Source organism: Manis javanica, chromosome 7, assembly GCF_040802235.1.
Source record: "Manis javanica isolate MJ-LG chromosome 7, MJ_LKY, whole genome shotgun sequence".
In the NCBI taxonomy this organism is placed as follows: Eukaryota; Metazoa; Chordata; class Mammalia; order Pholidota; family Manidae; genus Manis; species Manis javanica.
The window spans coordinates 38,493,711-38,509,099 of record NC_133162.1 but is presented as its reverse complement, the minus strand read 5'-3'; the positions used below and the strand labels follow the sequence as shown (position 1 = coordinate 38,509,099).

Sequence of the window (15,389 nt, the reverse complement as noted above, 5' to 3'; positions counted from 1 at the left end):
TCCTTGAATAGCACAAAGATGTCAGGTGTAGGGTATTGGCAACAAGGGATTGTGTCAGGCTGACCTGATAGCTCATGTTAATACTTGCCTTCAGTATTGTTGGTCGTCTCTGAAAGACATTTCAAATCTGAATTTCTTTTTGGTGTTCCTAGAAACCCCACATTGTCATTATTGAAAAAATTATTTGCTGGTCTCAATAGAAATTAAAATTACTGGATCACATGTTCACCATTTGTCTGGAAGTAAATAGGATCAATTAAAATAGTTATTTGTGTATTACAGGTTTGTGCTTATGGGATAAATAAGTGGTTTATTATGAGGGAGGAATTTGAAAGAGGCTCTAGAGTAATAAAAATTTGGGTATGGTAACTGGTAAATCTGATTGTGCATGCTTTTTATGAAACATTGAGGGTTATTTAGTGCTACTTTTCCAGATGCTGATTTTCAGATTGGCTTTTATAGGCATCAGGGTTGAGGATCTGAACCTGATCTGTGGTTATTTGGTTGGTTGTGGGGTTGGGAGGTTGAGAAGAGGTTGCCTTAGGGTTACTGTGTAGGTTGAGGTGCCTTTTGAGAGGATAAAAAATGAGTTGGTGAGCTTGGGATGGTTTTAAGGGGTTTGGGTTGCCATTAGGAACCATGTCAGTGGATGAAATGCTACAAAGAAACCTCAAGAAGCAGAAAACAACGAAATGACCTGGTAGGTTGGGTAGAAAGGGAATCCAGGAAAAAGCTGAAAGCAGAGGCATATGAGGTTTGCAGGAAGGGATGTGTCTTGCCAATTGGTTTCAGCTCTGGTAAGTTCACTGTGGATGCAATGTGACCAAAAGAAATGACAGTAAAACGTTCTTTGGGTGAAAGGGTTATACCCAACTTTATTCCCACAGTGGCAGGTCAATCACTAAAATCCTGTTCATGCAGAGCGAGTCTGCATGCAGCTAGTGGGTCTCTGCTTGCATGACCATCTTCTGGGCCTCTGTTCTCCATGCTGCCACCACTCCAGCCTCAGCTTTGCTTTCCATGGCACTCAGGCCACTGGGTGGAGCTCTTTACATAGTCAATAGCAGCGTATTGCCCACCTGTGTGTAGTGAGCTACCCAACCAGGGCCTGGTGAGAATCCTGGCCACAGGAACTTCCACTTTATCCACAGGATGGTAGTGGAATATTTTGGAGAATGAGGTGAGAGGTCTTGACTGAGGAACTGCAAACTGGAGGGTGGGCTGTGAATAGGTGAGTGAGCTGAGGGCAGGTTGGATGTAGTTGCTCCACTTGAGGCTGCTTAGAGGTTGCATACTTCAGTTTGGAACCAATGGCCCTGTGGGTTCTCTTGCTTTGTGCTCCCAGGAAATAAGATGTATGGTCTGCTTGTAGGGGGGAGAGTGAAAAAGTGGGGGAATTTAGACCCACAAGCTTCAGCTTTCACCAAAATGGCTATTAGGTGGTATGGAGTGGAGGCTAGGTGGTACTTGTAAATTGAGCAGTGTGTGGAGACCAGAGGTTATCTGTGGTGGCAAACGTTGCAGTAGGAGGTGCAGTTTGCTGTGACAGGTGTGGAAGTGGAGGACTGGTTAGCAGCCTGCAAGTGCAAGATGCCAGGTATTTCGGTGGCCCAGGCAGGGCAGGAGCAGGGCAGGAGATGAAGTGGGTGCAAGGAGGGGTGTGGTTCCAGGGACAGAGGTGTTGGGATCAATGGAGCAAGAATTGAAGGGCAGGAGATGGTTTTCAGAGGGGTCCTAGGGGTTCATGAGATGGTACAGCTGCAGGGATCCTGAATGAAGGTGAAGGTGGACATCAGAGTACATGTGAAGAGGCTTTTGGGAATGCTCAGGGAGGGCAGAGTTTGCAGTCATTCAGGTAGTCGATTTGGAGAAGGGAATTGCGATTGATTTTGGTTGGGCTTATTTTTCCAGGTGAACTGCTTGAGAGGTGGGAATAAGCAGGCAGCTGTGGGACAAGGTGAGACCAGTTACGCTGCAGAAGAGGGGATGAGATTGGGGAGAGGGAGCAGAGTGTGCAGGTAGGTATTTTCTCAATGAGAGGGAACACCCTTGGTGACTGGTGGCTCCCAGCAGTGTTTTGCACAGTGTAATTATGGTAAGAAATTCTGTTCCAAAAATACACCAGGTGGGCTGCAAGGTCACAGAGGTATGACACTTGTGTTTGCCAAGGCTTTGTGGGTTCTATGGCTCTGTAGTGTGGGTTTAGGGAGGGACCACCTGCACTTCTTATTTGTCGTCCTCCATCCACTCACCCTTGAACTTTTGTAAGCCAGATGTTGCAGAACTGAGACTGCCCCCAGAACAACAGTGTCCACAATCTGGTTGGGAGTTCGGTTACAAGTGAGGTGGGAAATGAAACTAGAGGGGTCAACAGGGAACAGCTCAGGGAGGAGGTTGTAGGCTAACGACTTCCTTGTTAAATGTTTTGGTTGAAAAAAGGGAACGCTGGAGAATTAGATGCTCAGTGATGGATTGCATGGCCATGTCACATGCCAAACTATGCATGGGAGGTACTTAAGCAGTTGGACTGCTCATCATGTATGTTGGGGAGAGGTTTTTGCAAGAGGTTTGAGGTTGATGAGATGGTATCTAAGCAGTCTAGCTTGGTGGGAAAAGCAGTAGACCAGCAGTCAGGAACCTAGTTTCTGATCCCTGCTCAGCCACTGCCCAGCTGGGGCCAGTGGATGGGTAAGGAACTTGCATTTTTTGGGCTTCCATTTCCCTGTGTGCAGAGGAGGTACAAGGTCTAGATGAGTAGTTCCCAATCCTGGCATCTAGGGGATTGTTAAAAATACAAATGCCCAGGTCTCTTGCCCCATTTCCTGAGTTAGTAGTTCTGGGTGGCACCCAAGCGTCAAGTTTTAACAACTTCCCAGGTTATGCTGTTGATCAGCTGGGCCAGGGAAACTGGATAAAGGATCTCTCCCTTTTACGTCAGAATTGCCTCAGGAGGAGACATGGTCTTTGTCCTTGAGAAGATGGCAAATGAGTAGTAATAATACTGCTAGTATAACAGCAGAGTAGCTTACATTTATTGAGTGCTGTCTGTGTGCCTGTAAGCCTGTTGCACAAAAGGTTTCTCCTGCTATTCAAAAGTAAGAGTGTTCTTTGGAAACCTTTTGTAAGCCAAGATGGTGTAAAGCAAAGAAATAATTACCATTAATTTATATGGAAAGATCCTCGAGTATTCCCAGACACCCCCAAAATAACCTCTTTTAGGCTCTTCTGACACCTTGCAGCTTGCTAAGGGATGCACAAAATAAACAGAGCTGAAGCACTGATGCTCACAGGCACAGGTCAAAGCTTGCAGTGGTGTGATGCTGAGATGCTGGGTATTTCCTGGAGAAGGAGCTTGATGGGGCCACTCCTGCTGCCTGGGTTGTGTGTTGCCTCTAGCAGCTTGCTGCACAACAAATACTGAATGCTATGCTGTTTTTCTTTTTCCCTTTATTTGTAAAAGTGAAAATTTGGATTTCTTTTGGTTAGTGAAACAGGTAGGTCTTTCATAAAAGTGAAGTGTAATGTGGCCTTTGGAAAAAGGGGGGGATACCTGTATCTTGTTTACCTGTTTACTTTATGAGGCTCACAGAAGTTAAAGAACTTGGTCTAAGCCATACATCTTAGACATCTACGATAAGTGGGGCCATTTGTGGAGCATGTTATGAGGGAGCTAGAATTTGTGCTGAGCCTTAACGGGTGCGAAGAGAATAGCTAAGGCAGTGGTTCTTCAAAAATGGTTCTAATCATCAGCGTTGCCTGAGAATACTTAGACACCCCAATTCTTGGGCCCCACCTAAGAATTACTGAATCAGAAACTGATGGTGGCCCCCAGCATTCTATATTTTAATAAGTCCTCCAGGCCATTTCGATGCAGGCTGAAGTGTGAAAACTAGAGGTAGGGTCAGCTGGAGACCAGGATGGCAGTGTGGTGGACTGCCCTGATAATAGCCCTTCCCTTTGGTGGAATAAAGGGATCTGACGAGACATGTGGACTCCCACGAGGGGGCACTGTGGGCACAGGCTTGGCCGCTGCCTGCTTTGTAGTCACAGCTGCTATCCTTGTGCAAGCATGAAAAAGCCTGATGCCAGCCACATCAACTGGAGAGGTCACTCTTTCTTCTCAGAGAAGGTCTAATGGGGGTGGTAATCTTGTTTATAGGATTCGGCCCTCATAGGGAAGCTGAACCTGCAGGGCTTTCTGCTGTTCACATGTGCATGGCCATGCCTACTCACCCGTGCTGCAATGTCTCTACAGATGCAGTGCAAACACCATTCCTCTTTTGTAGCTGCCCAGCCAATGGGCTTGCAGTTTCTTTAGGAGGAAGAATGCTCGAACCCTGGTTCTGGTTCAGTGTTCTCCCTGGAGTGCCATCCCTCCATCCAGTTCTTGGACAGATGTGCAGGAGCCAGAGTCTGGCTTATAAGACCTGTCTTCAAGCCATAGCTCTTCCCCAATCATACTCTGTGGTCTCAAGTCAGCCCCCTTTTTTCTCTGAGCCTTAGTCTCCTCTGTAAGGTGGGGTAGTACCGCGGCAAAGGTGAGTTTCAACATTTTTTCTCTCCATGTATAACATTCTGCCCCGGGGGGCTGAGGAGGAGACAGACTCTCCTCCAGGAATTCAGAGTGCAGGGCAGTTGGGAAGCCTTGCCGCACAACATCCGTCTCCACAGTGGTTGCATTGATTTACTTGGTGTGAGGCAGTAAGGTGGAACCTATCAAACTGGAAAGTCCAGATATGTATAGACATCAAGGATTTGCTATAGATTTCTATTCTGCACTTCTTCGAGGAAGGAGAGACTTACACCCTGTTCTCTTAGCTGCAGTGTGTATTTCTTCTGAAAATGCATTGCCTCAGAGGGAGGGTCTGTGATTGTGAGGCTTTGGCATTCACCTCAGTTATTCCAGACATCGGCGTCCTACACCTCACAGTGACCGCTGACCCAGTTGAGTTCTGCCTGAGCAGTTGGTCTCTGGAATTGTGTTTTAAGAGAGCTGTAAATGTGCACCTCACAGAGCCATAGGGGATTCAAAGGGGTCTGGTCCAGCCTTCTGCCTCCTACCACTGATGATAACATTCAGAGTTTGATTAGAAATTGCCCCATCCATAGGCAAATGCCGTCAAGCTGCAGCTGTCCTTGTGGAGAAAACGTATTAAACCAGATGCTTCCTTCCATCAGGCTTCCTTGGAGAAGGGAAGGAAGGCTCTTCAGTTGATCTGGCACCTCCATTTTGCATGTAGGTGGCGCTGCATTTTCTTGTGTTATGGATAAGGGCACTGGAACAGAGAGGTCAAGTGGCTCTCCCAGAGTCCCTCAGCTCATCCGTGGTCAGGAGACTGAACTTTGGTCCTCTTCATCTTGAGCTCACTCCCCTCCTGATATCAAGTGAGCCATTTTGCTACTCAGAAGCCATTTCTTCCTTTTTAAAAATATTCTACACTTAGGTGTTTTTTTCATTTTATTGAGATGTAATTGACATGTAATATAACAGTTTAAGATGTACAGCATGATGATATATCTATATGTAGATATAAGTGATCAAACCCATTAACTCACAGTTAACAAATTTTTTCTTACAAAGAACTTTTAAGATCTACCTTCTTAGGACCTTTCAAATATACAATACAGTGTTGTTAACTGTAGAGACCATGCTGTACATTATATCCCAAGGACTTACAAGGGGAATTGTATGCCTTTTGACCACCTTCACCCATTTCCCCCACCCCACAACCTCTGCCTTTGGCAACCACCAGTCTGTTCACTGTTTTCTATGGGCTGTTTTTTTTAGATTCCACCTAAAGGTGAGGTCATACAACATTTATCTTTCTCTGACTTTATTCACTTAACATAATGCCCTCAAGGTCCATCTATGTTGTTGCAAATGGCAAGATTTCCTTTTTTTGTGGCTGAATCATACTCCATTGTGTATATATGAATATCCATTTATCTCTCCATGGGCATTAAATTGTTTTCGTGTCTGGGCTATTGTAAGTAATGCTCCAGTGAATGCAGATATCTCTTCGAGATAGTGATTTCATTTCCTTTGTTCTATACCTGGGAGTGGGATTGCTGGATCATATGGTAGTTTTATTTTTAATGTTTTGAGGAACATCCATATTGTTTTCCATAGTGGTTGCACCAATTTACTTTCTGGTACACAAGGGTTCTTTTTTCTCCACATCCTTGCCAACCCTTGTTATTTTTTGACTTGATGACAGCCCTTCGGCGAGGTGATATCTCATTGTGGCTTTGATTTGCACTTCCTTGGTGATTAGTAGTACTGTGCGCCTCTTCATGTACCTGTTGGCCTTTGTATGTCTTCTTTTGGAAAGATGTTTATCCAGTTCCTTTGCCCACTTTTTAATTGGGTTGCTTGTGTCTTTTTGGATTCTGAGTTGTATGAGTTTTTTATATGTTTTGCATATTAGCCCCATATCTGATATATGGCTTGCACATGTTTTTTTGCCCATTTTCTAGGTTATCTTTTCATTTTGTTGGTAGTTGCTGTGCAGAAGCTTTAGTTTGATGTAGTCCCACATGTTTGTTTATGCTTTTGTTGCCTTTGTTTTTGGTGTTAAGTCCAAAAAAAATTATTGCCCAGACAGATGTCAAGGAATTTACTTCTTATGTTTTCTCCTAGGAACTTTATGGTTCAGGTCTTCAAATCTTTAATCCATTTTGAGTTGATTTTTGTGTATGGTGTAAGGTAGAGGTCCAGTTTCAATTCTTTTGCATGTGGCTGTCCAGTTTTCCCACCATTTTCCTTCCAATTTTAAGGTTACAAAGAACTGCAGTGTTGTCTGGATACTTTTCCATGCTGTTCGGCTCATTGTTCTGTGCTGTCTTGCAGAGTGTCACTCATACAGAAGTGTTCCTTGGGAAGCTGAGAGGTGAAACGTCTACTGCTCAGGTGCCCTGAGCTGGCTTTAGATGGTGTGTTACGTAGGAGGCCTTCAGCTGCAAGTAACTGGGAACTCAATTTAAATTGCCTTGAACAGTGACATTGTTTTGCTTACTTAAGAAGCCATCCAGATGTAGAAGGGACTTCAGAGCTGATGGATTGCAGCAGTTCAACAGTATTGTCAGGACCCAGACATTTTCTCTCTCTGTCTTGCTGCTCACAGTGTTGGCTCCATTCTGAAAGATGGTTGTCAGTTATAGTGGGGGCTAATAGGGCTGGAATTGGGGTGAGGCAATGAGATGCCTAGGCTGTGAAATCTTACGAGGTGCTCACTCGGGTGGGGTACAAACACAGGGTTAGCACTTTCATGATCCCAAGACTGCCACCCCTAGTCCTGGTGCTGGGCCTAACTGTGCCTGTCTTACTGTTGGTGGGAGAGAGACTGCCCCCTTGCTTTGTTTCAGTTACAGCAGGTTAAACTGCTGTAACATAGGCCCCAAAATACGATTGGCATAAACACAACACCCCATTATTCCTAGCTCTCTATTAATAGAGTATTCCTGGTCAGCAGGTAGCTTTCCTCTGGACATGGTGATTCGGGAATCCATGTTCCTTCTATCTTGTGCCGTTGCTGTCTTTAGGGCCTCCTACATCTACCCAGTCACCTACATCTACGGTCACCTACATCTACCTGGTGGAATGGGAGCAAGAGGTGGAGGAGAGGCACCCATTCTCCTCAAAGGCCTGACCGTAAGTCTGCCACTTCATTTCTGTTCTTATTCCGCTGGCTGAGACTTGGTCTCTTGGCACACCTAATTGCAAGGGCTGCTGGGAGATGTAGTCTAGCTCTAGCCCAGGCATAGGTGGGGAGAATGGTTTCAGGGAACAAGTGCTAGTCTTTGCCATTACAGGAACTCTTTGACAAGAAGCCTCTCAAGCAAAAGAGGGAATGTAATGGAAAGATGAGAGGTGTTTAACAATCAAAACGCAGGCAGGGCTGGCCACACCCTGGGACTGGGAGTGGAGAGTATTCCAGTATTAATCAACTCTTCTCTCCTTCCCTTTGAGTACTCATCTCACTCTTTGCAGGCTTTCTTACTTGCTTTCCTCTTTCACACAGCTACCAGGCCAGGCTTTGGGCTTCCCATTCCAAGCATCCAGCAGCAATTAGACTCTGCTTCCTACTTGTTGCTTCTTGGGGGTGAGATGCTGACTGGCCCGTCCTGCCAGCTCATGGAGCCTACTCTGCACTTAACTAGGGCTGAGGGAGCCCTTGCTGAGAAGGGTGCAGACAGAGGGCTGCTGATGTGTCCCTGGCAGCTGTCCCATGTTGCTTAAACTTCTGTTTTCTCTCCTTGTCATTCTCAGACCATTCCATGTTGCTACTTCAGAAAGTTGAAAATAGCTTTATTGAGGTATAGTTCACATACCATAGTGGGCTTCGCAGAGCTGGGCAACCATCACCTAATTTTTGAATACTTCATCGTGCCAGAAGAAACCCTGTGCCTGTTAGCAGTTGCTCCCCATTTCCTCCAACCCTGGGCAGTCCCCCAACCCTGGGCAACCACTAACCTACTTTCTGTCTCTATAGATTTGTCTATTCCGGACATATTTATTTCATATAATGGAATTATACAGTATGTGATCATTGTGATTGTATTCTTTCACTTAATGTTTTCAAGCTTCATCTATATTGTAGTGTGTATCAGTACTTCACTCCTTTTTGAAAATACAGCTTTATTGAGATACAACTCATATACCATAAAATTAACCCTATAAATTGTACAACTCAGTCATTTTTTAGTATATTCAGAATTGGGCAACACACATGCTATCTAATTTTAGAACATTTTCATCACTCCAAGAAATAAACCTCTTACCCAATAGCAGTCTCTTCCCAGTCTCCTTAATCCCAGCCCCTGGCAACCACTAATCTGCCTTAAAGTCTCTCTCCTTTTTAGCCTATCCTGGAAATTTTATATAAACGGAATCCTACCATGTGTATGATTTTTGTGACTGACCTTTTATGCTTAGCATAGCAGTGTTTTCAGGTTTCATCTCTTGTGGCATGTAGCAGTACTTCATTTAAAAAAAATTGTCAAATGATATTCCATTGTATGGATATACTATTTCTCAGTTGATGGACATTTGAATTGTTTCTACCTTTTGGTTATTAGGAAAATTTCTCTGCTTGTCAATATTATGTGCAAGTTTTTGCATGGACATACTTTTTCATTTCTTTTAGATATATACCTAGGAGTGGAAATGCTGGGTCATGTTTAAGCATTGCTGTGTTTAACATTTTGAGGTACTGCTAAACTGTTTTCCACACAGCACCATTTTATCTTCCTGCCAGCAATGTTTGAGGGTTCTAATTTCTCTACGTCCTCATAAATACTTGTTATTATCTGTACTTTTGATTTTAGCAATCCAAGTGGGTGTAAAGTGGTATCTCATTATGGTTTTGATTTGAATTTCCTAGTAAATAATGTTGTTGAGCATCTTTTCATGTGCTTATTGGCTGTTTATATGTATTCTTTAGAAAAATGTCTAAGTATTTTGCTCATTTTAAAATTGAGATGCCTTGTAAGTGTTCTTCTTGCATTCTAGATATATGTCTCTTACCAGATATATGGTTTGTAAATATCTTCTCCCATTCTGTGGGTTGTCTTTTCACTTTCTTGATGGTGTTCTTTAAAAGGCAAAATTTTGATGTTGAATTTGCTTTAAGTTTTGATGAATTCCAAATTACCTGTTTTTTCTTTCATCACTTGTGTTTTAGATGTTGTGTCTAAAACCATTGCCTAACCCAGTCACAAAGATACCTATCTTTTCTTTTATGAGTTTTAGCTCTTAGATTTCAGTTTGTGATCCATTTTGAGTTAATTTTTAAAGGCAGGGTCTGACTTCATTCTTCTGTATGTGGTTACTCAGTTGTCCTAGCACCGCTTGTTGAAAAGACTAATTTTTCTGCATTGAATTGTATTGGCACTCCTGTGAAAAATCTGTGGACTATGTTGCCACTTCCTGGATTTTTTGTCTTTGGAAACTGCTCTCAGGGCTCCTGTGAGACTTGTAACAATAATCCCTTCCTTTGGTCGAGTACCTACTGTTCACTGTGTTAGCCACATTATATATATGTATAGAGTGTTCTCCTTTTTTTTGTTGGGGGGAATGACTATATTCTCTATGCTATACTTTTATCCCTCTGGTGACTAATTTATATATGATTGAGATTTTGTGCCTCTTAATCCCCTTTACCTATTTCACCCACTCACGCCAGCTGTATGTGCTCTCTATTGTTTTCACAGCAGTTCTGCAAGGTGGGCATTATTGTCCTCATCTTAGAGATAAGCAAATTGAAACTCAGGATATTAGCTATTTGCTGAGGGTCCATTCAGTAAGTGGCAGAGCTGGGCCTTGAACTTAGGTCAGTGTGGCTCCAAGGACTGGGTTCACCCTTGTGCTGTGGTTCTCTGTGCCCAGGAGGCCCCACCCAGCTTGGGTGTCATTTCTGGAGATCTTTGGGGCCAGGACTACCCACATACACGTGTGGCAGCGATTACGGCCTGCAACCTAAATGTAGGTTATATGATTTCACAGCGTGACTTGGATACTAGGAAAAAAAGCAGATTGTTGGGTCCAGCTGCCTCTGTAGGAAGTGGATGCCTAGAGTGAATGAACGGAGGGTCCAGTTCTTCCCTGTCAGACCACTTCTGGGGGCTGTATTATTTTGGGAAGCCACGAAGTGGACTCCATTCAGAAAAGAGTATCAGTATGGTAGCCTGTCCTCAGATGATGACTTGTGGGGCCTGAACATACTTAGCTGGGAATAAGCAGAGAGCGCTGCTGTTGGTCAAGGGCTATCATGGGGGGGAAAAGGTGAGATTAGTCCCAGAGTATGGAAAATAATGGCAAAGTGGTTTGGCTGGACAGGAGGAAGTTTTTAAAACCCGAGCTAATGGAAGAAGGCAGGGGCTGCCTTGGGGAATAGTGGGTTTCCTGTCACTGGTGGTGTACAAGCAGAGTCTGGCTGCTTGCTTTGTGGCACTGCCATAGGGATCTTTGGGCCTCCTGTGAGGTATAGATCTGAGGGATTTTTTTAGGGTTTCTTTTGACTCTCAAATACTGTATGTTGTGGCTTCTGATTTTACAGGGGACTTCTGTCCACACAGCTGGAATTGCTCCCAGCCCAGATCTGTCATGTCTCACTGATCCCGAGGGCTAAATTTGGAATTTAATAACAATACTTTGGATTTATGTAGCTTGTTTCCTTGGAGGCATTTCATCTGTTATCCCATTTATTATCATAACATCCCTAGGCAGAAGGTGAGAGCCCGCGAGAGAGAAGAAGTAACCTCTGGCTTCTTCACATCCTGAAGGTGAGAGGAGATGGCTGGATTAGGAGGAAGCCATGGGTGGGTGAATGGCCTGAATCACAGCCCCTCTGGCTTGCCCCCTGCACAAAGAACAGGTTGCCCAGTGGATAAAGGGTGCATCTTCCTGGCGGGAAGCTTGAGTCTTGGGCACAGTATATGGTTGTTCTGATTCCATAAAAAGTTTAATACGCATCTGCTGTGTGTAAGGTTCCAGGTCAACTGTCAGGAGTGGGAGTAGGTGGGCATGGAGGTGAGCAATCAAGTCTGAGCCCCAAGGAGAGGTGAACCAAGGTGTCCACCACACACTGGCTTGCAGAGGGGAAGGTCCAAAGGTAGAAGGAGGGCTTCCTGGTAGAGAGGGGATATGAGGCAAGTTTGGAAAGAGTCCTGGAGAGAGCCCTGGACCTGCACTCTAGGACTCAGAATGTGAGTCTGAGTTAGGTAGTTTTCCTACCTCCTGGCCATTTAATCTGTGTGAAGTTCTTAGCCCCCAGCTTACTTTCCCCAGGGGGAGGGCTTGCATAGGGTGCCCTTTAAGATTCTAAGCCTATGAGCTGCGTGCTATGGCAGAGATGGCTAGAGAGCCTAGACATGCAGAGGAGAGACTGGGGACAGCTCAGGGAAGAGGCTGTTGGAACCGGCTGTGAAGGTATGAGCAGGGATGGAAGGGAGGGTTACCCCAGATGGCGGCTCTGCTTGGCCAAAGGCAGGTTGTCTAATCCAGACCACTCTGTTTGCCCCTCCTACCTCAGAGTCCATTGGGCATTTGGCTTCTGAATCCCTCCCAAGCTCTTTCCCTTCAAGTCTTAGTGTTGTATTTTAGGCTGATCTTTAGTAAATGCTCAGCCTGCAGTGGAGACACTTGGCTGGACTCTGGTTGCTACTCATCTTCCCTGGCACCAGACAAGGGAGGGTGCAGAAACCCAGGGCCACAGACTACAGACCTTACAATTTTGAGGTCCCTTGAAAGTCATCCAGTACTACTCCTTCCCCCTTATGCAGGGAAGGGAATTGGAGTTGCAAGCATGGGGAAGAATTTTCCAGGAAGAGAGAAAGGCAGGTGGCAAGACTTGGAGGAAGGAGAAAGCTGGTGGGTTCGTGGAAGGGAGAAGAGCCAGGACTGGGGAGTATGTGGAAGAGTGGCTGGAGGGGTGGGTGACCTGGACTGTTCAGGGGCTGTTGCAGGTGTTCAGGTCGGCCTTTACCTGGAGGACAGTGGGAAGCCACTGGAAGATTTTAGGTAGAGGAATGGTGCCATAAAGTTTGCGTTTTTACAAAGGGCATTGGCCAGAAACCAAGCCCCTGGTAGTCCCTGCTTCCCCTACTCCCATTGGCCTTTCCCACCCGTGGCTGGCAACTTTGTCCTCTGGTCAGGCTAAAAACCATGTAAACATCCTCCACTTTCATTGCCATGTCCAGTCCATCCACACATCTTTTGGTGTTTCAAAATATATCCAGAACCTAACTGCTTCTTTTACCTCATGGCTCCTGTGGTCCTAGCCTCTCACTGTCCTGATCACATCCTAGATTTCTCTCAGTGTTGCAGCTGGAGTGCACTGTGAAATGAGAGTCCAATGAGATCGATTCTCTGTTCAGAACCCTCCAGGGGCTGTACATTTCACTCAGTGAGATGCCAAAAGGTTCTCCATGATCTACTGGGCCTGTGACTTAGCCTTCCATAGCCCTCCTGGCCACTTGCTCTGCTCCTCTAGCATGTTAACCCTGCTGCTGCCCCAGGACCTTTGCCCTTGTTACCTCTTCTCCCAGCTAACCTCACAGGTCATGCTATCCCTTCCTTCTGGTTTTTGTTCAAGTGTTATCTTCTCAAGGATGTCTTCTCTGACCACCTTGTCAAAGACTGCACCCTCCCTCGATTTCCTTCCCAGCTTTGATGTTTTTCTCCTCAGGATTCACTTCTATTATATTCTTGTTTACTGATTATCTTCCTATTAGCAAAGAAGCTTCATTAATTCTTTTTGTACATGTGTCTGATTTTTCTCATTGCTGTATCCTCAGCACCTAGAACAATACTTGGTACTCAGCATGGTAAGTAAATACTTGCTGGATTACTGGCTGACCTAACAGCGGTTGTGTGGGGAGTGCATTGGGCTGGAGAGAAGGACTGGAGTGGAGTGGGGAGACCAGTCAGGATGCTATGGCAGAATCTTTGATAAGAGATGATGGGGGTTCTTGGGTCTACAAAATAGGAGCTCTCCCCTTGCTGTGACACATGAACAGTCAATTTAAAAATGCTTTTAGGGTTAGTTTGACCATGTGGGGAAACTGAAGCCCACAAAAGGAATTTCCCTCTGAGTTAGGGACAGAACCTCACCCTTCTGTCTCCCAGATGGTATCTTCTCATTAAGAAATACTCTGGTCTCTGTTGTGGAGGGGAGCTAACTCAGCTTTAGTGGCAGTGACTGAGAGGGGCTGCTAGTGCTCTTGATGGCAGGTTGAGGACCTGTCATGGTAACTGAGGTCACGTACAAAGTGCTTCTCTCAGTTGCAGTGCTTCTCACCAACCTTGGGGTTGGTGAGAAGGTATAAGATGGCCCTGGCCCAACACTGCCAGTTAGGTTGGAACCTGAGATGGCTGTTTAGCAGTTTGTGGAAAGACACATCTTGGTGGATCTTCCAATTGCCTCTGCAAATATCTATTCTATCCCCCTACCACTGTTCCCACTTGTTTTTCTTGTGGGGGGCGGTAGGGATTGGTGTTCCCTGACCTAAGCCAGTAAAAGTTTGGTGTCCATTCCAGCCATAGTGATGGCTTGGTGATGCGCAGTGAACCAGACCTAAATCAGTCAGTGTCAGTCCAAGTGACTGGCAGAGGTTGTAGCAATTGAAGTTGGTGGGAAGGCTTCCATTTGGTGCTTGGGAAGAGGTCTCCTCAGCTGCAGGTGGTATCGTGCAGATAAGAGACCTGGAACCACCGTGGACATTTTGCTACCATGCAGAAGCCAGCCTGAGGACAAAGTTGAGATTTGGAGCAGGGCAGAGCCAAGAGAAAAGCAGAGAAACCATCAGAGCCCTCCTCGAGCCTCCCTGAAGCACTTTTTGACCTAGACTCCAGTTACGGAGGCTGATAAATGCTGTCTGTTGTTTAAAGTGGTGTGAGTTGGTTTTCTATCCTGGTCATTGAAGGGAGCCTAACTGATATGTGGTTGATAGGCAGTGACGCAAGGGGGTGAGTGTGGATGTCAAAACCAGCTGTGGCTTTTGCTGGAAGCCTGCTCTGTAGCTCTGCCCAAGTGCCTGCTCTTCTGAGAAGCCTTCTGTCCCACCAGACCTGTGGGGTAAGTGCCAAGAAGGTGCTCTGAGCTGGTACTTACTGAAAGTGGGTTGGCGTGGGCTGTCCTGTTTTCTAGCACTACTGGGACCATGGAGGGAAATCTATCTTTTTATAAAGTCACTGGCTTTTTAACTCCCCATCCCCATGTGGACCCAGGCCCTCTTGGGAGGGTCTCCCTCAGAAGGGAATGCACTGGTCCCACCTCTGCCAGGGATCTGTGGATCTGACTGGGTAAGCTTCTCTGAGCACTTGCTGGACCACAGGTGGCTCCGTGCCATCCCCACGTGCAGAGTCCTTTGCCTTTTCTTTGTCCTTGGATGGGCTGGTGACCAATTCTTTATAATATATATATATATATATATATAATATAACCAATATTTATAAATGCCCAAAAAAACATGAACTTGTGAAGAAAACCAATTCTACTCAAGTATATTTAGCAAAATATTACATTTATGGTGAAGTACCACATATGATTCTTTGTTAATGTAGTAGCAGTATCTTGTGGCAGGTCTAATAACAACTATAATTCAAAGTAGTAATGGAGAGTGTAAAAGACATTTTGAGGTATCTGTAACAGCTGTGATGTTATATGAAAATATCTGTGACAAAGTCACTAGAACTGATCAGACTACTGGTATTTGTTGTCTACATTCATAATGAAAAAAGTTAGACATTAGTAAAATAAAGATGCAATTCTTTTCCCCACCCAATTTCCTGTCCCTCCTGTATTCTGTCCATGGACCCCATGGGGGGATGTCTATAGACCCCAAGTTAAGAACACCTGAGTGACAGCTGTTAAAAAAAAAGCAAAACC

General features: G+C 45.2%; 1 protein-coding gene across 2 annotated transcripts in view; it reads left to right on the top strand.

The window, feature by feature from the left end:
• Positions 1-15,389, top strand: part of RPS24 (ribosomal protein S24) — a 367,458-nt gene that overhangs the window by 5,984 nt on the left and 346,085 nt on the right. The gene's annotated exons all lie outside the window — the stretch shown is intronic.